Source organism: Carettochelys insculpta, chromosome 7, assembly GCF_033958435.1.
Source record: "Carettochelys insculpta isolate YL-2023 chromosome 7, ASM3395843v1, whole genome shotgun sequence".
Lineage (NCBI taxonomy): Eukaryota > Metazoa > Chordata > Testudines > Carettochelyidae > Carettochelys > Carettochelys insculpta.
In genome coordinates, this window is record NC_134143.1 from 58,681,947 (window position 1) to 58,704,682 (window position 22,736).

The 22,736-nt window shown below is 45.4% G+C and overlaps 1 long non-coding RNA gene across 1 annotated transcript in view; it reads left to right on the top strand.

Annotated features, from left to right (window-relative positions):
- LOC142015873 (uncharacterized) overlaps positions 1-22,736 on the top strand; it is a 113,244-nt gene that overhangs the window by 5,851 nt on the left and 84,657 nt on the right. The window lies entirely within an intron of this gene.

Consider the following 22,736-nt stretch of genomic DNA (forward strand, 5'->3'; position numbering starts at 1 on the left):
CATGAGGAACATTATGGCCATTTTGCCAGCACATCTCATTCTTTGCTCTTGCTACACATGGCAGGAGGGAAATGGCCCTAACCAGAATAATAATTGCCAGGTGCTACATGAGGATTAGCACTGCTCAACGACACCCATGGCCTGGGAATAGGGGAAGGGAGCCTCTTCGCCTCCAAAGGTGTCAGAACAGGGTTCTGATTGTTCTGAAGAAATTGACAATGGGGGTATTGGTCCATGCAAGAGGAAGAATCAATTGAAATTAATAACGCAACGAATCAGCCAGAGAGCCAGTGGGGCTGGAATAATGTGTGTGGGGGGGCTAGGGTTAGGGTTATGCCCCCACTTACACCCGCTTCATGCCACTTGCCAGCTGTCCAGGACCAGAGCAGCCAGGCACCATTCATGGGAATGGCATCTAGTTCATATGGTCTGGGAGAGTTGACCCCTCTAGCCCTTTGCTGTACACAGGGAAGCCACAGCTGGGGGCAACTGCTGAGCCCAAGGCTGAGGGCAGGAGCATCAGGCCCTGAGTGGCAGCAGAGCCTCCAGGGCTGGTCGTGTGGACCCTGGGCCCAGTGAGGCCAAAAGACTGTGGATCTTGCAGGAGCAGGGCCAGTGGATGATAGCACCCTGAGGTCTCATGGACTCTGCCAGGGATCAGCAGCAGAACTGCCCCCTGCGCACCCTACTTCCCACACCTGTGCACAGAGTTTTGTATCAGCATGACAGGTTGTGGTCTCCAATGGTGTCTACATAGCAAGCGGGTGTACTAACGCTCACTTTGCTAGTGCAGCTGTATAGAGCTATGGAGAAGATGCCCAATGTGAACTTCGGTACAGGCTGCAGAAGCTGTATTTGGCTATTTGCAGCAGAGCTAGCTAGCACAAAGTTAATATGGGTGAGCCTACCCAAGCTGCAATTACACCTCCCATTCTAGTGCAGACACACGCCAAGTCTCGTTTGACAAGCTTGAGGTCTTTCACAAGGAGGCTCTTCTGACGCACGCTCTCAGGAGTGAGCAAGCGGTGACTGTTCTCCTCCAGACACGCTGTTGCTGAGAGGTGGGTGAATGTGGCAAAAGACACTGTCACAAATATACTTATGAACAGAAATGGTGTTTTCATGTTGCACATGTTCCATGGCTTCCTTTGAGTTGGTTTGGGTCAGAGACACGTGGCCCATGCAGTGCAGAAGTTCACTTTCTGTAGAGAATCTGTATTGGCAAACTTTGGGTTTACCAGGTTGTTTGTGGATAGCAAAGATAGCTACTTATATAAGTGCATGTTTGAGAAGAGTCCTTTGCATTTTCAAGCGTCTTGAGAGTCCACTTAAATTTGGCCCCAACTTAACATTTTGTAAGCACAAAATGTTGTGTCTTGTATTGCTTCTCTTGTAAGATTAATAGAAATATGCCAACCCCCCTTTTTCTTAAAAAAGAGCTTCTATAAACACAGCTGGTTTTCAAACAACAACAAAATCTGGCTGACCACCAAGTCTGAAATCCAAATGCTACATCCCTAAAAGCCTGAAGGTGAAACGGCCTATCAATAAAAATGAAGCTGAATGCATTGATTTTCATTTGGCCAAAATCTGAAGAATGTAAGAAGCCAAAAGAGTGAGCAAATTGGATTTTTTTTTTTAAACTCCCTTCTTTAACTGCTTGTGGGCTACGTCTACACGTGAAGCCTACATCGAAGTAGCCTATTTCGATGTCGCCACATCGAAATAGGCTATTTCGATGAATAACGTCTACACGTCCACCAGGGCTGGCAACGTCGATGTTCAACATCGACGTTGCGCAGCACATCGAAATAGGCGCAGCGAGGGAACGTCTACATGCCACAGTAGCACACATCGAAATAAGGGTGCCAGGCACAGCTGCAGACAGGGTCACAGGGCGGACTCAACAGCCAGCCGCTCCCTTAAAGGGCCCCTCCCAGACACACTTGCACTAAACAGCACAAGATACACAGAGCCGACAACGAGTTGCAGACCCTGTGCATGCAGCATGAATCCCCCGCTGCAGCAGCAGCAGCCAGAAGCCCTGGGCTAAGGGCTGCTGCACACGGTGACCATAGAGCCCCGCACGGGATGGAGAGACAGCGTCTCTCAACCCCCCAGCTGATGGCTGCCATGGAGGACCCCACAATTTCGACGTTGCGGGACGCGGATCGTCTACACGGTCCCTACTTCGACGTTGAACGTTGAAGTAGGGCGCTATTCCGATCCCCTCATGAGGTTAGCGACTTCGACATCTCGCCGCCTAACGTCGAAGTTAACTTCGAAATAGCGCCCGACGCGTGTAGCCGCGACGGGTGCTATTTCGAAGTTAGTGCCGCTACTTCGAAGTAGCGTGCACGTGTAGACACAGCTGTGGTGGCATTGGTAGCCCTGGTAAAGAAATTTAATATATGTGATATTTAAGATGACAACATCCTTGGAAAAATAATCAGTTCATAATGTGAAAACATAATGTAAAAACATTCCATGGGAGCATATCTTTTTCATTGATATGCTTGACAAAAATTATCAAAATGTTCTTGTTTTGAAAAGGTTAAAGCTTGTGATTTCAACTTGGCTTCAACATACCTATATTACAAACATTCAAAATATAAAGTCAAAACAAAAGGCTTTGACCTTATTGAAATTGAGCCCGTAAGTAATCTTGCTTCATTACTTCAAAACCAAGTATTTTACTTTGTGGGAATTTTGACTTTTTCTTCTGCTATGGTAACAGAGAGGTAGCCATATTAGTCTGTATTCTAACAAAACAAAACAGGAGTCATGTAGCACTTCAAAGACTAACAAAGGCCATGGCAACATTAGCCCCCCGTTTCGAAAGGGGGATGCTAATGAGACACTTGGGGATATGCTAATGAGGCACTGCAGTGAAGATGCAGCACCTCATTAGCATAATGGCAGCTGCAGCACTACGAAAGTGCCAGTTTTGATTGCGCGTGGCTCATCTACACGGGGTCCTTTTCGAAAGGACCCCACACACTTCAAAATCCCCTTATTCCTATAACCAAATAAGGGGATTTTGAAGTGTGTGGGGTCTTTTCGAAAAGGACCCCGTGTAGATGAGCCACGCGCAATCAAAACTGGCACTTTCGTAGTGCTGCAGCTGCCATTATGCTAATGAGGTGCTGCATCTTCACTGCAGTGCCTCATTAGCATATCCCCAAGTGTCTCATTAGCATCCACCTTTCGAAAGGGGGGCTAGTATAGACATAGCCATAATGTTTTATTAGGTGATGAACTTTCGTGGGACAGACCTGAAGAAGTGGGTCTGTCCCACAAAAGCTCACCACCCAATACATCTTCGGGTTAGTCTTTAAAGTGCTACGTGACTGCTGTTTTCTTATGATATGGGATGAAAGGAATTTCAGAATTTCCTGAAAAGTGGACATTCTGAGTTTTGATTAGGAATTTTGTGTTGTCACCTTCTCACACATCAGTTTCGAGGAGAATATGGATTTAATGTAAACTCACATGGGTTCATCGGTGCAGAATAATAATAGTATTATTCAGAAACTTCCACGGTGTCTGAATGCTAAGGCCTATGCATCATCCAGATGCAGATGAATATGGAGGGGAGGATGAGGATGGCCATGATGACAGATTTCATTCATCTGATAATGAAAGAGAAGTTGAAAACCCATTGTGGGAAAAGGATGTCTCGCGACTGATTATGGTGATTTAATAGTTGCCACAAGCCCTACTTTTCACTACTGCTGTTTCAGACAGCAGATTAAACTAGCTGTTTGCATTGCTGCTTGAGGCCGGGGAAATGTCACAAACCAACACAGCACAGGAACTCAAAGATGTGAGATTACGCATCATGTTTTATGGCACAATTTTATCTTTCGAGGTATAATACTATCTGAGGGTTAGCTTTACTGTGAAGAGAAACAAATAAGAATATAATTAACTGTCCTTAACTCTAGCCCTGTGAATGGAACTCAGTGTCTTATGATTCGGAAGTCTTTGGATGTAACTTAGCTGTGATTTGTTATTGTTTTGGGAGTGCTACAGAAACAATGCTGTTAATATTTTAATGTAGAAAGGATCTACGTGAGTTCTGTCTTTTGGCCAGGTGATCAATCTGACATTTTAGGCATGGGGCCGTTTTGTCTTTTTAAATTACTTGTACATTTGAGCATTCAACCACAGATTTTCGAAAATCCAGCCCCAGGGTCCCACTTCAGTTTGCCATTCTCCTTCTGGAATCACACTGGTAAAATGCAGCTCCTGCTTTGTTTTATAGGACATGCTTGGTTAAAAATTCAGCTCTTCTCCAGTAAGTCATTAGGGAGACTGTAACCTGTAAATAGTGCATAATTGTGTCAAATGCAGCTGAAATCTTTGGAATTGTATTAAATGCTATCTGAAACTGAGGGTATGTTTGGTTGGGATGCATGAAATTGAACTGTCTGGGGTGTCAGTCAACCCCTGTGCTCCTCCATATCATGAGGAGTAAGGGAGGTTGACGGGAGAGTTTCTCCCATCGACCTCCCTCTGTGAGGATGGCCAGGTAGGTGGATTGTAGATTAATTGATTCTAGTTATGTAATTGCCATAGCTAGAACTGCATATCTACGGTTGACTTTAATGTCTAGTGTAGACCTGGCCTCAGTTTTGCATGTGACACATGTAAGTATGGGGCAGATTATCCCCTTGCTCAAAATGAGTAGCACTTTACGCCACAAGTAGTCCCCTTGACGTGAATGGATTTACTGATTGTGTAAAATGCAATTCTTCATGAATAGTACATTACATAATCTGGCCCTTGGGTCAAAGCTGTTTTACATTATTGGTTACCTTTGAGTTTTTGCTAATTTGGATGCCTTTGCAACACAGCGTGCAAGTGGAAGGATTTTCCCAGTATATATCCTGCTACAGTGTACTTGCTAGGATACTCAAACTCATCTCACAAATTTTAGTTATTATAAAGAAGTCAAATGCTATGGAAAATAGTGCCAACCATGCTCAAAAATTGACCTACCCTGAAAAAAGAGAAGAGACTCAGAAGGAGCAGTCAGGAAATTTGACTTCCTCCGCAGCAATCTGACCAACTTCTCTGCTTTCTTTTCGCACGTGATTCCAGCCACAGTTTTCCTGTGCCCACTAATTTTTGTTTGAATGCCTCCTTTTGGGGGACACCATATGATGTTGGAAGTTGTGGATCCCCCACATGGAGTAGCTTAATAACCAGGGGCATGCTTGAAAAGATTATCCTTTAGATTTGGTTCTCTACTACTTTGTACCTTGTGTGGTCACTCACACCTTCTCGGAGTAGGGGTGACACTGTTAAATGGGAAATTGCCACTCCTTTGGACTTCATGTAGTGCTCTATTCACAATGCTCACAAAGGATGGTGGTTTTCTGCCCTGGGCCAGCTCAGCTGCACTGCCAGGGTACCTGGGGCTGGGTGGAACCCAGGCTCCCCTCATTCCTTACCCCACCCATCTGCTACACATAGGCCGTGTCTACACTAGCCCCAAACTTCGAAATGGCCACGCAAATGGCCATTTTGAAGTTTACTAATGAAGCACTGAAATGCATATTCAGCGCTTCATTAGCACGCGGGCGGCCGTGGCACTTCGAAATTGACGCGCATCGCCGCCGTGCGGCTCGTCCCGACTGGGCTCCTTTTCGAAAGGACCCTGCCTACTTTGAAGTCCCCTTATTCCCATCAGCTCCTTTTCGAAAAGGAGCCCCGTCTGGACGAGCCGCGCGGTGGCGAGGCACGTCAATTTCGAAGTGCCGCGGCCGCCCGCATGCTAATGAAGCGCTGAATATGCATATCAGTGCTTCATTAGTAAACTTCGAAATGGCCATTTGTGTGGCCATTTCGAAGATTGAGGCTACTGTAGACGTAACCATAGAATCATGAGGGTGAAGCACCCTTTGCTCCTCTTCATGTAGGGCCAAAGTCCAGGCAGCCTTTGCAGGGCTTACTGTCCCTCATGGCCCTCATGGGGTAGAAAGCCATGTCCCAACCAGCCCTGCAGGGGAAGGAAATCCATGTCACAAACTGGCCCTATATATTTCCCTAACACAACTTCTGTATTTGTACCAGAGACAGCTTGTTCCTCTCCGGTTGTGTCAGGCAAACAACTGCTGTTTGTCACATTAGTGGAGTGTATTGAAATAAACTCCTCTGCTAATCCCTAGGCTGTTTACAATATGATGTGCTGCAGTATTCTCCCAGGTTGTTTATTCCCCACAGTAAATCCCAGCTTTTGTTCTCAGGCTTTGAAATCTAGAGCAGCAGGTCTCCCGAATATAGGTTATTTATTTGTTTTATAGGCATCTGGATGACATTCACCTCCATACACTCTTGAGACCCTCACTGCAGCCACATGAGGAAGAAAAGTGTTGTCTACATTGTACCAATGAGGGAGCTGAGCACAGAGTGGTGGATGATTTGCCCATGATCATGTAGAAAGACTGTGGCAGTGTCACAAGTACAGGGCAGGTTGGAGTTCCTGTCTTGTGTCTTAATCACAAGGCCATCCTTCCTCTTCAAAGGACAAAAAAAATTGAAATCCCATCAGATAACACTTTCTGTGACTCATTGCATTTGTCTTCTGGTTCGCAGGCCTCCTGCATAAAATAGTCACATGATCCGATTTAAAGGCCAGTCCAATTTTCAAGAGTCGTGTTTGTTCACTGGAAAGTGGAATGTTGGCTTTGAAAAACTCAGCTCTCCTTGGAAGCTGTTTGAAATTGGATAATCTCATTGGGATGAATATTGAAACTTCTCGTGTGAGCAGCCAAAACCTGGTGCTAGAGTGAAATGCTTTGAGAGGGCATATGCCTTATGTCTTTTGTACAGCAAAGCCTGAGCATTTGTGGTGGTCAGAGGCAAAGTTTCCCTGGACTGCAATGTTGGAGGATCAGGTTGAAAGTCTGGGGAGATTGGGTAAGCAAGTCCACCAGAAAACAGGACTCATAAATAAGCAGCCAGTATCAGCTCAGGGATAATAAGTCCCTTTGGAAATGTGAAATGAATAACCCCAGGCATCTTCAATGCAGTGACTGGTACTTCTAAGGGACTGGAGTTCGGAGGCCCTCAACAGGGTTAGAGGTGTAATGGTGACAGGAGGGTGAGATAGCCACTGGTATATCTCCTGCCTTGTATTTGTTCCTTGCAGTAGTAGGTGAGCTATACATGTTTTACTCGCCATCTGGCACCCTTGCATTTTTCTGACTCTCTTTTCAAGACCCCTGTGGTACACAACCGGGGGGGCCAGTTTTCCTTTGCCCTGAATTGTATGTGGTCATTTACCTCTGGGGAGCAGGAGGCATCATTTGATTGCATGTGTGTACAGCCTCCAGTACAATGGGACCTGATCCCTGACTAGCATCCGCTGCCACACAAATGGTAATAAGCCATTGTCATGTGCACCTGCATAATGTAGTTCTGTACTCATTCTAGCAGTCTGACTTGGTGGGACTTCACCAACTCAGTTTGCCCAAGGGTAAATAAAGACATGAGATGTAAAGCAGTGGAGAATCAACCCCAGTGCACAATGGGTCCAACTCTGTTTTCAGGTACAGGTTGCACCTTCTTGGTCCGGCACCCTCAGGACCTGAGCAGTCCCAAATCAGGGAATCTGCCGGAACCAAGAAGGTCAATGCCAGCTCCTCTGCTATTGCCGGCAGCATTGATCAAGCAGGGACTTGGGGAGGGGTGCTTGGGTGAAGAGAGAGGGCTCCATAACCACCCTGACTCTTCTCCCTAGTGTCCTCCATCCCCACTCCTCCTCCCCTACTCCCTGAGCTTGAGCACCACAAATGAGCTAATGACAGTGCTTCAGAAGGAGTTGCTGAGCACGAGGCCCAGCCTTTCCCTGTGAGTGCTCCATCCCAGGAGGACCAATGGGGATGCTGCTGGACCACAGATGTTGCCAGACTGTAGAGGACCAACCTGTGCACAGATGCAGCACTCATTAACTTGGAGCTGTATCCGTGTTTCCGAGGGCAGAATTAGGCTCAGTTCATTTAGTCAGCCTAGTTCCACTGAAGTCATGTGAGCCTCTAATACTTCAGTGGGTTTTGTATCAGACTGTGAGCGGTATCAGACATGTCAACCCAAATGATATCTAGTCACACTCTGCCCACCCAGTGTTAGTATCTGGTGGTGTGTCTTGGAGGTTCTGTTTGTTTAATGTCTGTCAGTATACATGGAGCTGATCAGTAAGCGATGGAGAGGAATAGATGAGACAGATGCGTTCAGTGCCTTAGGTGCAGGGTTGTAATTAAGTTTGGGGTGCAGGGGAAAGACAGCTCAAGCATGAAAAGAACCCTTCTTAAAAATGAGCATTTTGCTAAATTGATTTTGTTCCTCTGATTCATTGCTACTGTGCAGGCTTTCAGCCACACTCGTCTAGCTCATTGTTCACTCATCTTTTTCCCTATTTATAAACATACGCAAGCACTTAAACAGAATAATGTGCCAAGTGGGAAAAAACACAACTTCATATCCTTATTGGGGAAAACATATATGTACAGGAAAGTCACACCTGCAGATTTTGTTTACTGAAATGGATTGTTGCTTTTTTCTCAGGGGTTTACTCAGTGTTACATGAACAGCTTTATTTCTCCTCTTGTTTGGGTTATGTTTTGATTCATTTTTAGTGAATCTTCCCTTTTTCCAGCCAGTTCATCCAGGCATTAATTTTTCTAGTCAAAACCAATACTGCTTTTAGAGGAGCTTTTACATCAAGGGGGAGTTTGCTGTCAGAATTGGAACCATTCAGAACTAGTCATAACTGCAGAATAAGGAACAATCTCTTAGCGGGGGCAGAAAATGGTGTTGAGTTGAAACATAGGAATACAGCTCAACATAAAAAATATATGTGCTGGCTCTATGGAAAGAGAACATCTTGAAGCTTTATTCCCTAAAGTGAGCTTATCTTTTAATCTTGGAATGGCTTCTGTAATGCCTATTATTACATCAGCAATTTGGGTGTGTATGAAGGTGCTTTTATCTCCCACTACCTCCATCTCCTTCAGCAGTTGCATAGCCTACAATGTCAGAAAATGTTATTTCCGCTGGAAAAATCTTATTCTAACTGTAAGAGTCCCCTCTAAGTTCAAATGAGTTATTACAGCAGGTTTTCACCTGGGCTCATAACAGGTCTCCAGGGGAACATTCTCCTCTGAGCTCCTGCATAGAGGTCATATTTTATACTAATATTAGATTATTGTAATAATGCTGCACTTGAGGGGGAGTTTTTCTCTCAGAGCGTGTTTCATTTTGAGTCGTTTGGGTGTGAATTGCAGGGGGCACAGTGGTGCTGGCACAATTTGAGAGAGCCAGTGAACCAAACTTTAAACCCTGTGTATAATGGAAACCACTTCAAGCCAGGGGCTGCTGCAACACTCCCAGAACCTCTCGTTCCAGCTTCTCTGAGTGGGCACCTGAGCTGCAATCTGTCCTGGCATTGGTGGCATTGGGGGAGGTTAGCTTCTGGCCTCTCCCACCTCTAACCTAAGCCCTATCCCTTCTCTTCAATTCCTTCTGTCTCACCAAAGCCCATAGTACACACGCACACACAACTGTGGTCACCACCCCCCACCTGGCCCCAGCACCAGAGCGCCAGGCGGGTGGCACAGTTCCGGTGCCCTCATTGTTGCGTGGGCAGAGGGGCAGTGCAGTCGGGCCCCAGCCCCAGTGCCTCCTGCATTAGCTCCAGCTTTCCTGTCCTAGTCTTTTGGCCATAGTGAAGTAGGAAGGGAAGGGAAGGGAACTGGAAGTAAGCAGGAGGGGATCGGGGGAGCAGGGCAGAGTGTGGGTGGGGCCCTGCCAGGAATTTTGGAGAGGCAGAGTATGTGTTACCCCAGTGACTGCAATTCCAGTGAACTGGGCGCCTAGTGTTCTGCTGACTGGAGAGGAGTTAGTCCTGTCCTATCCATTCTCCATACCCTTGGGAGAAGCTGCCATTTTCATTCCCCTCTCCCAGGCCCAGTCATTAGGGAGCACATCCTCTGGCAATTTGGAAGGTCCCTCCCCAAAAGAAGCAAGAGTCCCTCTTGCCTTCTTCCACAGCCTCCTGCCTACCCACCGAGAAAAAGCTCCATGGATCGTACTACCACCCAGCACACTGGGGAGGGTTCACCTGGAATCTGTGCCTGCCACCCCTGCCCCTCCAGCTCTGGTGTGAGGTGCTAGCTGTGGCTCCATTAGCTCCTTTAAAGGAAACGGCAAATGGAAAGGAGTCCAGTGTATTTTTATGCACTAGCTGCCCCACATAGGAAGAGTAAGTGGGGCAATCAGAACATCTGTCATTTTAAACTAACCCACTGGGATTTTTTTTTTTCTCACAAGAGGCATGTTCATTATTTTATATTAGGAAGGTCAAAAAAATAACAAACAATGCAAAAACAAGCTAGTTGTTGTCCTATTATTGCAGCCCCCTGGAGGCTTGTTCCAAGATCAGAGCCCCATTGGGCTCAGCATTGCACATGTACGTAGTCTCTGTCTCCATGAGCTTACAATCGAAAGAGAAAGGGACCAACAAGGTGTAACAAGGCAAGGTGGCCTAGGAAGAGGGAGTGAAACTTTTGTTTTCCCTGGCCTGTCATAGGGGTCTTATTTTATTTGGCATTTATTTTTATGTTCATAAGGACAGACCCCAAGGAAGAGTGTTTTTGGCCCTCAAAAGACTTCAGGGAGTTAATTTGAGGAACCAACAGGGGAAAATTAAGCAAGGAGCTGCTTGCTGGCCTGCCTGAGACCACCAGGGGGTATAGGGAAGTGGCAACTTGTTCACCAGGATGTAGGAGAGGGGTGGCCAACTAGTTAGAGACTAAGAGCCAAAATAGCTGTGGATAGAGTATAAAGAGCCACATACTATGCATTTATTTTTATAGATCTATATATCCATCTGCTATGTTAGCACATATATCTATTATCTATATCTATATATTATAGATATAATAGATCTATAAAAAGAAATACATAATACATGGCTCAATGCCCTCCCCCAGAACAAGGCACTCTCAGCACCCCCCAGTCTAATCCAGTGAACCCCCCCCCAGAACCAGACATCCCCCAGTCTCCCTTACCCCCCACTTCCCCTACCATTCTAACCCAATCCTTGGGTCTCACTGGAGCCGCCACTGCTGCACCCACATGCTTCTCCCTCCATGTGCTGGGATGCGTATGCGGAGTAGCACTGAGTGGTCCAGGCTTGGAACCACATTTCATTGAGCAAAGAGCTACATGTGAGTCAAGAGCCGTGGGTTGGCCACCCTGGTGTAGAGAGGCCCACAGGAGTGGCAGATATAAGGCTATATCACAGTCTCCTGAGTTCCAGTCCAGAGCCCTAAACTATACTGCTGTTTAGCATAGCTACACAATAAGAAGAAAGGTCCTTTTATCTCCTACCCACTGGCAAGATCCATGCTCCAGTAGGACTCCAGTGGTATTTGTGGTTATCTCATCACAGCAGAGTAGAATTTGTGGCCAGCACAACTTCAGGGCAGCTGAAATGAAGGGAAAACAAATCAGTGTGAAACAAGGGATATGCTAAAAGAGCAAACTCCCTGTCTCCTGGGGATACCATGTTTTAGCTTGTTCATTAAAAAACACCTGCAGCTCATATTTCAGCTCTAATTCTTCATCTCTGCCCCCATTTAAATGTGCAGACTAGAAAGTGATCCAGAAATAGAAGCTGAAAACAAGTAAAAAGGCCCAGCTCAAGAACCTCTGTACTTCCAAAGTTAGCAGGTCTTGAGTGGAGGGGAAGTTCGTGTGTTAGTATACAGAGCAGTGATGGGGAAAATTTCTTTGCACGTCGGTGTCTCCTTTCACCAGAGTCTCAAAGGATTTTAATTAGGTTCAAAACACTCACACCAAGTAGGTATTATCATATTACTCCGTCGGGGTGGGAGGCAATAAAGGGCTTTATCCTGACCGGAGCTGTGCAGCCCAGTCATATGAAAGAAAACATTTAAGTGTATACTTAACTTGTAGCTAGGGATGCTGCAGAGCTATCCATGCGCTTAAAGTTTACCACCTGCTTAAGTGCTTTGCTCAATCAGGCCAGAGCGTGCAGCCTCTTTCAGGATTGAACTGAAAGTGAGGCTTAGAAGGATTAAAGCCAACAATTTCAAACATGAAATTTACAGTGGCGCACGTAGTCCCCTGTCCTGCAACTACATAAGCACACAGTCCATTAACATGGAATCAGCTTCATTGCTTTCAGTGGATTCTCAGATGCCTACAGTTACCCAGGCTGGTGAGCGAGTATTGTGGGATCGGGGCCCCTTTATTAGATCCAGGGGGAGAGGGATCTGTCTTTTTACAGAATGCTTGTGCAGTGTTTAGTGCAAGGGGCTGTGATCCCTGAAAGCAGCCCTGAGGCACTGCTGTAATAAGCTACCCATACTGAATCATGTCAATAAGTAGTTTGATCTAAAAGAGGCTGAGCCCCCGCAGCTCCCAGTGGAAAACCTGTCCTCCTGCGATGATGTTTTTTATTTTATTTTATGTTTTGCCAAAAGTGGAGATTGACATACATTCCTTTTCAAACAGTGTTGCAAAATACCAGCTGATAACTGGACAGAAAAATCTGTAGCATCATGTCCTTCCAGGCTATTTTCCGCCCCTCCATTTGAAAGAAGAAACTACAGCACCTAACTCTAAACTGACAAAGCCGAATCTGAGAGGGGGTTGATTTTGTTTTGAAGAATTCAGTGGAGTGACCACTTACCTCTATTTCTTTCTCTTACTATGGGTGGTTTTTTTTTTTTCAATTTCCTTTGAAAAAAGGAGGCTGCTTTTTTCTTTTTTTCTATGGGGAAAGACCCAAAATCTGTATTGCTTTTTGTTTCCTTGACAGCTGATTTGATGGTCAAGGTTCCAAAACTCCTAGCTTACAAAAAAAAAAAAAGAAAAAAGAAAAAAGGTGAAATGAACAGTGCACACCCAGGAGAGCTTCCTGCCATTACACGCAGCAGCTGTTAACGATGCCTTTGATGATGTGCCATGCTGAAGTGACTGCTACATGATTTCTTTTCTGTATCCAGACGGCAGTGTTTTTAGCCTGATTGTATTTGCCCTCTGGGGGGGTTACAATAGCATGTTTTCAAACAGAGCCACCATGAAGCACCTTGTGTCACAAACAAGGCTCATTAGCATAGTGCTGCAATTAAACCAAGCTCGGCCTGCTAGCCGGAGATAAACAACTCCCAGTTTATGGCCCAGTTGACTTTGGTGGAGATGAATCTGCTGACAGCTTGGAGTGGCGATGTTTTGTCTCCTGAGTACAACTGTTCAGAAGGGTGATCTTTTAGAGTGTGACTTTTCCCTGGTCTAACCAAGGGTATTAACACTAACTAATTATAGGGAAAAGCCAGGGGCTATGGTTTTCTAAACGTGAGAACATCACAGGCCCCAAACAGCTGGGATGTGCTAGTGCTTTTCTCTCCTTGAAAACAACAGCCCTGCTGGAGTATGGTTGTCCATCTGGCAAGCTCTCCGAATATACATCATAAATGCAAATTATATTTATCTTTATTTTTACTAGAATTTAATGAAGGTTAAAAGGAAAGGAATCTATGTATAGCCATAGATGCGTGCATATCTCTCTCCCAGCAGCACATATGTGTTATAACGTTGTACTAATGACATTATGGTTATTGTGTGGAGGACGTGCTTTCTTTTTTTTCTGCTTTCAGATGCTTATGTCTTCATGAAAATTCCTCTTTGGGATGAAATTTTTATGCTTATTCTCAACCCAGTGGCACTTGGATTTGTAAGTCTCATTCCTTTCATCTGATTTGAGATCTGAGCATGTCAGATGCATGGATTTTCCTGTTTTGTTTCGCTGAAAGCTGACATGGTGAAACCAAAAAGAATAACACTCTGCAGTCACAAAAATAAACAGTCGTAGGAAAAGAAGTGGAGTAGTTCAGAATGACATCTTGACCCAGATAATCTTCATGCTCAGGAGAAGACATGGCTGTTCACATGACAGTGCAAGGGAAAAACTAAAATGCAAAACCATTGATTAGTATCAATTAATTGTTGAAAAAAAAACTCATTCCAGCCAGGACTTTAGGAAGCAAAAAATAAAAAATCCTCAACAAACACTCAGTTGACAGCTCTTTTTGCAATATCAGTGACTGATGGTTAACTTAGCATGTCTTCTGTCCCTGTCTTGCTTCATCCAGGACCAGAATGGTCGGCCTGAAAGCCAGTGACCCCCAGTAAAGGAAACATACAGAGTAGCTTTTTCTGACTTGGAGAACTAAATTCAGATTACAATCCCATGGTCCTTTGTTCATTTTTAAATACACAGGATCCTGGGGATAGTGTCTACCTTCTGTCTAAAAGCATGTTCTGACAAATCTATGAATAGCAGTTGTGCTACTAACACTCTTTTTGTAACAGCTGTAGATCCCCACAAGCATGTTACTTCCAATGTTCTTGGCTCACATGAGAAATGGGATTAGAGAGATGCTCAATTTGACTAGAGTGAGTAGTGCAATTGAAGGCAGTGGAATAACTTACAGCAGTAAATCAAGCCATGTGCATAAATTTGTGTAACACTAACACTCCAGGTTGAATGTCTCTCATCTAGCACCCTCGGGACCTGACCAATGCGGACAAGAGAATTTGTCAGACTATGGGAGGTCAATATTGTCTAGCGCATTACCAACACTTCCACTGCTTACTGGGCTCTCAGAAGACATTTCAGGGTAAATTAGCACTAAATAATAGCACAGAACACTGAGAGCCAGGACTAGTGGTTGTAAACAAATTATTATGGGACCATGGGAAACTTAGCCACATCCATGATAAGTGGATAACTAAAATCATGCTGGATTATGGATGTTGCCAGATGAGAAAGTGTCAGCCTATTTTGAGTGACAAGTCAGAAGCAGTAGGAATCAAATATGTGGGATCTCCAGATCTTAAAGCCTCTAAACCTGGCTTGTTAATGCTGTATTAAGCTTCTCAACATATACATGTGGTTCAGCCACAACTAAACGGAGGGCAGGGTTACCCCAGTGAGTGTGTGGGTTACATTGTCAGGATCAAGGCTTACATATGGGCTCCACTCCGTCAGAAGGGCAGTTGTGTCTTCAGTGATGAGGGAGGTGCCAACTCTGCAGATGACGTTGAGTGGGCATTTGTTCACTTTGCATGGTGCCCCTTAATTATCAACAGGTTTCCTTGTAGGCAGAGGGCTCTGTCCATCTGCAGCCCAAATCAGGGTGTAGGTGAAGTGGCACTGCCACATGCTGCGGAGATGACAGGGAAATCTAAACCCTGAGCACTAGGGACTCTCTGGGTCTCAGCAAATACCAATTTCAAAGGAGTAACAACGGCCCAGATGGATTCCTAGAAATCAATGGAATAATCTTTTTAAAATGACAGGAAATCTACTTCTATCTAAGGCTACAACTACACTACCAGGATACTTCAAAATAACAGCAGTTATTTGGAAATAGCTGAGCTGTCAGCTACACTACACACACGCTATTTTGAAATAGTATATTCCACAATTGGCAGTCCTCCAAGTGAGAGGAATAGTGTTTATTGTGAAATTGCTATTTCAAAAAAGGTGCTATTAAGGCACGGAATAGCGCTATTTCAAACTAAGCCATAATGGGCTCCAGTGGTACTATTTCAAAATAGCACTATGGACCCAGAAATGCTATTTCAAAATAGCTGGGTGCTCTTTTGAAATGCATGTTGTGTGTGGTTGTGTTATTTCAAATGTCGTATTTCAAAATAGGGCTGCAATATAGCCATAGCCTTTCAACTAAAAAAGCATAATTTGAATTTTACTATGCTGCCATTACGAAATGGTATCATCCAGAGCCTCTGAGTTTGGGCAACCAGGAGAAAAAATTGTCTTTCAAGTGTCTTGCTTTTGGGGGCTATCACACAAACTGTTTATAATGTACCTATTTCATAGAACTGAAAGGGACCTTCAGAGGATATCCAGTCCACTCTCCTGCCCTCACAGCAGGACCTAGCACCATCCCTGACATTTTTTTTAAACTCTCTTTGCCTTAGATCTCTAAATGGCCCCTTCATGGAGTGAGCTCACAAACCTGGGTTTAGCAGGCTAATGCTCAAACCCCTGAGCTATCCCTCCCCACATATTGATATATATTATATAAGGGCCAAATCCTGCAAGCACCACAATTGTTTAACTTTCAAGGGTTTGCAGGACTGGGACTGGAGTGTGACCAGAAGAGCCAACAGACTGGCTGGGCCCTTGGGCAAGGTGTGTTGTAGGGGTGGTGGCAGACTCTGTGCTCCCAGAAGGGGTGAGGCTTCAGGTGGAAGGGGCGGGGCTGGGGGCAGCTAGCCCTCAGCACCATCTGGACCTCCCTTCTTGTGCTTGTTGGCAAGAGTCAGGAATCCAGCACAGAAGCATTAAAGCAGGAAGGTGGAACTGTTTTTTGTTTTTGTTTTGTTTACTAGAGGCCACTGACCCACAGAAAAAGTCAACAGGGGCCTACACGCAGCCCTAGAGGTGAATGGCAGTGAGCTGCACTCAGTGAGATATACCCAGCTAATCTTGACCTGCACCCACATGCCGCAGATGAAGGTGATAACTCCCCAGGCAGCTGCCAGTCTGATCCAGGGCGAATTCCTTCCCAACCCATCGTGATCCATTGGCTCTGAGCATATGAGCAATGATCAGAGAGACCAAGATCTGAGAAGAAAATATTTGATCCCGTTTGAGAGCTATGACCCTTCCTGACTGATGTCCTGTTTCTCATCATGGTCATACCTGATGCTTCAGAGGAAGGTTTCTAGTGTATGATTGTTCCTTGGCAGAGGAGGCCTTCTGTTGTGAGAGTGCTGTGTATTGGTAAATAGGTAACAGGTAAGCTCAGGACTGCCAATGGGGGAGGGAGAAAGGGGGTAATTGCTCCTGGTCTTGGCATTCAAAGGGGCCTGGGGCTCCTGGCCACTGTTGCTGCTACTGTGGCGGTGGTGGCTGGAGCCTGGGGCCCTTATGAATTGTTGCTAGAGTGCCATGTTGCCATGACCCCTCCTCTTCTACCCAAGGCTCTGCCCCTTTTGGGGACATGGAGCTGAGCCCCCCCGCCTTGCCCTGGGGCCCATGGCAGCTGTCAGCTCCACTGGGTCAGGCGTTAAGAGATGGTGCTCAAGAATATGTGGCATAGATCCTAGATTGTGTAGGAGGCGGCCCAGTAAAATATGACAATGTGCACAGCAAGTCGCTTCCTTTGGGTAGATCTTCACATCAGCTCCTAACAGCTTCCTCTGGAAAGGAGTGTGTTTCCTCCAGAGGACAGAGGAGGGTTAGTCAGGGCCAGCTTTGAGGCAGTAAGTCAGCTCAAAGTCAGGCCAAACTTGCCTGGTGTAGAGTTTTGTTATGAAACAAATCTTACTGCTAGCTGGCTGCCCAGCCTGAGCTCAGCCAAGAGCCATCGTGAGGTGACTTGTGGCCTGTGGAGAGAAACACGAGAAACTCTGTGGCTGGTTTTGAGCACAGCCAGTCTGCAACCAAATAAAAAGCTGTGCAAATTCCAACGTGCCTTGAACCGCTTCCGAGCATCCTGTTCCTGACCATGCAGATGGTGTTAATCCTCCTAAAAGCAGTATAAGTGCTAGTTAATGTGAGGATGGCTGACAGTGGCGCGTTACTGGTTCCATACTAGTGGTGACTTCTTAGATTTCTTGGGGTAAGTTGATGAGGATGAGTTGATTAGCTAGAGGCAGCTGTAAAGATTACTTGCATAGTTGGATGTTGCTGGCCCTGCCTCAGTGTTTAGTACAGCCCCATTTCTAATAATTTGCTGCTCCTTGCCACAGTATTGGCATTCATACAAAGAGTTTTAATATCATAGGTCAGGTTCAGATTTTCTCACTGGCATATTTTTGTGAAATGTACAGACAAGTTGCAGGCAATGAACAAAAATTCACATGAGCCCATGACTTGTCTGTGACTTTTATTAAAAAAAGGGGGGTGGGGTGGGGCGGGGGGAAGATTGGCATCTGAGGGAGTGTGTGTGGAAGGGATGCAATCCTGAGCCCTAGTGAGGTTGGGGTGGGGTGGGGAGAAGGATTCCAGTATCTGCCATCGGAACAGCCGATAGCTCCTGTGACCTCATTGTCTGAGGTACCAACAGCTCTGGGATCCTCACTCCCAACGTTTCCTCCAATTTTTCCATCCAAGGGTGGAATAAGTTTTGTTATGTGCACCAAGGCATGTGCTTATGTGCACCACCAATAGAAACACATGCTGCCAGCTGTGGGAGCTTAATCAGCTGGGTGGCATTTGACTCTCTCTTGGGTGCCTGCTCAAACGCTCAGCTTACAGGGAGTGCTGCTTGTTGTCCATGGCAGCTTGGATCTCTGTGGTCCCTCACTGTCCATGATGTTCTTCCTTCACCCACTGTGCCTGAGAGCAGTCGGGCCCTCCACCATCCACATGAGATTTGTGGGTCCCCCTCACACCGCTGGCTGACAGGTCTGGCTTTGCCACCACATATCTCTGAAAGTCACATAAATCATCTTATCTTTAGCCATGGCATATTGTTAGCAAAAACCAGCACACTTTGCTGTTTGCTTATGACCCCTTTGCTTATGCTTAAACCTTGTCGTCATGTGTGATAACACCTATAGTATATTATAGCAGCACTATGTTGTGTCTCACTACTGATTCCCGTACCTCTTGAGCCTTCCCAAATAAAAAAAACCCTTTAATTTAGAGTGCCGCAAATATTTGCGAATGCAGCGTACGGGCATTGATGTAATTCACCGTTGTAAATGCTTCCTCTAAAATGGTCGTGAAATCAGCAGGCATTTTCTTTGTGGCTAACGCCGCCCTTTGGATGTTGCAATGAATGGATGTTGCTCAAGGAGCCACTGATCTTACATGTGTAACAGCCCCATTGTGTTGGTCTAACACCACATGGGCTCCACTTGAGCTAAGTCTGACACATTTTGACCAATCAATCCCATTTTCAATTCCCATTTTCAACGGTGAAGCTGTTCAACATGTCAGAAATAGGCTCTGCAGCTGAGCATGTGGGCAGCGATTTACAAAAGAGAAAGTCCTTATGTATTTCTCCATTGTGTTCATACCTGACACAGATGAGCAGGTTTGAAAGGTTTTCTGCGTCTGTTGAGTCATCCAGTTGAAGTGCATAAAATCTGCTAGCTCGTATTCTCACTAGTAGCTGATCACACACATTGTGGGCTATCTCATAGATTCTTCATTGAACTGTGTTAGCCAACAATGAAATCATGTTAATTTGCTTATGGGCCCTCTCTCCCAGCATAACACACACACATTTCCTTAGCCGCTGGTAATATCAGCTCTTTCCCGATTTGGAGCAGCTTCCCTATCTTTGCTATGAGCCTAGCTACCCAGAACAAGGCCTCCACCACCTTAGCATTAGCACTGCCTTCAGATGTGCATTCCATAACTTTCTTGCTGCTTTGAAATTCTTTGAGCTTGTTTTCAAAAAGTTCAATTGGCTTAGATTTGCATTCTTCAGGTTTAGTATCAAAATAATGGTGGAGATCCATGGGCTTTAAGCTGTCATTCTACAGAACATTATAGCACACGACACAGACTGGTGATGGTTAGCTCCCAGTTCCATTGGAAGTAAATCCTAGTTTTAAGTATTCACTACTGTATTATCCTAACCGGTGCCAAATGAGAATTTGCTGAACCAATATTGTCTAGCAGCATTACCAACACTTCCACTACTTACTGGGCTCTTAGAAGGCATTTAGGGGTAAATTACAATTAAATAACAGCACAGAGCACTGAGAGCCAGGACTGGTAGCTGTAAACAAGCTTTATGGGAATGCCGGAAAGTTGGCCACACCCATGAGAAGTGGTCATTCAGCTAACAAAAACCATGCCCAGATTACAGCTGTTGCTAGATGAGAGAGTGTTGGACTAGAGAGGCCCAGCCTATGTTTTTAACTGTCAGAGGGGTAACCGTGCTAGTCTGTATCCACAAAAAGAGTGAGTCCTGTGGCTTCTTAAAGACTAACAGATTTATTTAGTCAAAAGCTTTTGTGGGAAAAACCCACTTCATCAGATGCACTGACAAAGTGGGTTTTTGCCTGTGAAGGGTGACTATTTTTAAGCTATTTACCTGAAGCTTGCTATCTAGATAAGGTCCTGTTCTGCTCTAACTTACCCTGTTGTGTATCAGGTGTAACTCCATTTAGTAAATGGCGGCAGACTAATTTAAAATACATCAGCATTAGGCCTTATACTCTGCCATCCCTACCTGTGAAAGACTTGTACTGACTGATCAAGCAGGAAGAATATGTTGTGCTAAAAGTTATAATTATGCTGAAATACAAGAGTCAGTAACCTAGCAGTTGTTAGCCTAGCCTAGCAAATTGCCTAGCAGTTTGTTTCCCCAGGAACAAGAGAAAGCTTGTTGCAATGTACAAAGGCAAAAAGAACAGGAGAAATGCTCTCCTTTTCCCTAGCTGCATTACTGAAAGCTTGACTATTTCCTACAATGCCTGATTATTAAGAGCTGCTAAAAGCAAAGTGCGTAGTTAGAGTCACTTGCTTGTGATTTGCAGCTGGAAGTGTACATTGAAACTGTGATATTTCTGCAGAACTAGTTTTGGTGGCATTATGAAGTTAAGGGGAAGGTGTATGTACTTTGTGTATGGAAAGATGTGAGCTGAATACAGAAGAGACAGCTATGAAAGTGCTCTCAGACAGAGCAGCAAAATGGAGAGACGATTGTTACGGATGTGCCTACAAAATGCACAGAAATGATCCGTTCAGCAACACAACCATCTGATGGTATTTTGCTCTGCATGATGAGGTGACTGTTTCTTTAGAGACTTCTTTAGGTTGTGCCCATAAATAAAAAGAAACCCACTTGCACAATGTTTATGGGAACCCAAGCTTCAAACCAAGCACTTGATTCAGGCTTGACTCGGCATGTACATGAATTGTTTACTCAGATCAGCTTCAGCTGGTATTTGGTGGTGTGCATGCTTGGCATTCTTAGCTCCTGCTTTAGTGAGCAGTGAAATTGCTCTCTACAATCCTGCTTTGTAACTTTTCACAGGAAGTTCTTATTACGAGGGCATTCCTGGCTTGATATTAGGGATTAATGTGGGACCAAGTGACTAAACGTTGCTTGCAAAATAATGTTATTTGCAGAAAATTCAGTTATGTGCATTGTGCTGCAGCCAAAGGTTCTGATCAGGTTTGCATTCCTGGGGTGGGGGGTGGTGTGTGTGTGTACAATCTGGCCCTCATTACAACTGTAACTGAGTAACTCTTGGATACTCCTATAAGGTAGGGAAGCACTGTTATCCCTGTTCTACAGATGAAATCCTGATGGACGAAGAGACTTGTAACTGTGACTGAAAATCAAATATGCATCAGAAAACCTGAGCCTCAGAACTCTGCTCTGCCAGTCTTGCTTTCCTTTTCCGAGGAGACACAAGAAGTTTGTGGCAAAGCAGGGATGTGAACTGAAATCCTACACTAGTGCTTTAACCACTGGCCATCTTCCAGTGGTCCTTAGGGCTATACATCCACCAAAGAAGACACAGTCCCTGCCCCAAAGAGCTCACATCCAAATAGACAAAACTGCAGGTCTCTCAGTGAGGGGGAAGGGGCAGGAAAGGGGGACAGTTGCTCTGGGGTCTCGCAATCCAAGAGGGCCCAGAGCTCCTGGCCACCACATGGCTCACTCCAGAGGCACTCCAGGCAGCGCTGAGGACTGTGGGGAAGGGGTCGCTCTCTGCCCCAGCCCTGCCCCTTCTGCCCAAGGCCTCACCCTTCCTGGGGTCACAGAGCCGAGTCCCCTCACGCCTTACCCAGGGGCCTGGTGAAGCTGTTCGGCTCCACTGCAAAACTGAGAAAGGGTAGTGAGGCAAACTTCACGACTTACTTGTGTTTAGAGACATGCCCAGGCAGATGGCAAGTGTATGCCATGTTACCCCGAGTGATATCGTGCATATTCCAGATTTCAGTCTCGAGGTGTGTGCGGCATTGTGATAACACCAGTCCCCACATAGCACTGACTGACTGTGTGGCTTGAGTTACGCCTGACTCAACAGGGGGTTTCTGCTTTCACGCTACCGAGGCATAGGCTTGAAGAGTTAACCAAGAGCAAGATAATGAGCCATGCAAGCCAAAGGAGTGCCACAGACTGAAATTTGTTCACCATTTTTTTTTCTCACTGAAGCATGATGACATCCAGTGCAGCATTATGGAAGGGGGAAAAAGTGCCGGCAAAGCGAGAAGAGAAAAAACCCCCAAAACCAAAAAAGAACAACCTACAGGCTGGATAAAGAGGAAGCACTAAAGTAAACCAGGGAAAGAAGAGTTCTAAGGCTCAGACAGGAGAGAGGCTTCCTAAAAATTTTGCTTCGCTCTTTCCTCCCCTCCACCCTAAATATTGGATACCAGAGCTGCATTTTCCGGTGAATATTTGGTTTTCCGTTGTGGCAACACCCCTCACAATAATTTCGCTCAAGTGGTATTTATGGCTATGGCAGGTTGCCAGTGCATTTTTCTGCACTGAAGGTGACTGCTACCAGCCGAAGAGAAAGTAGCTGTATAATAATCCTCTCTGCTTTGTATCTGTGCCTTTGATCCAAGGTCTCAAAATACTCTACAAGGACTTTGATGTATAACCTGGCTTTGCACCTCTTTAAAATGGATTCCTGCCTAGACAATGAAAGGAACTTTCAGCAGGGCCTAATGCAGCCAGTGTGAC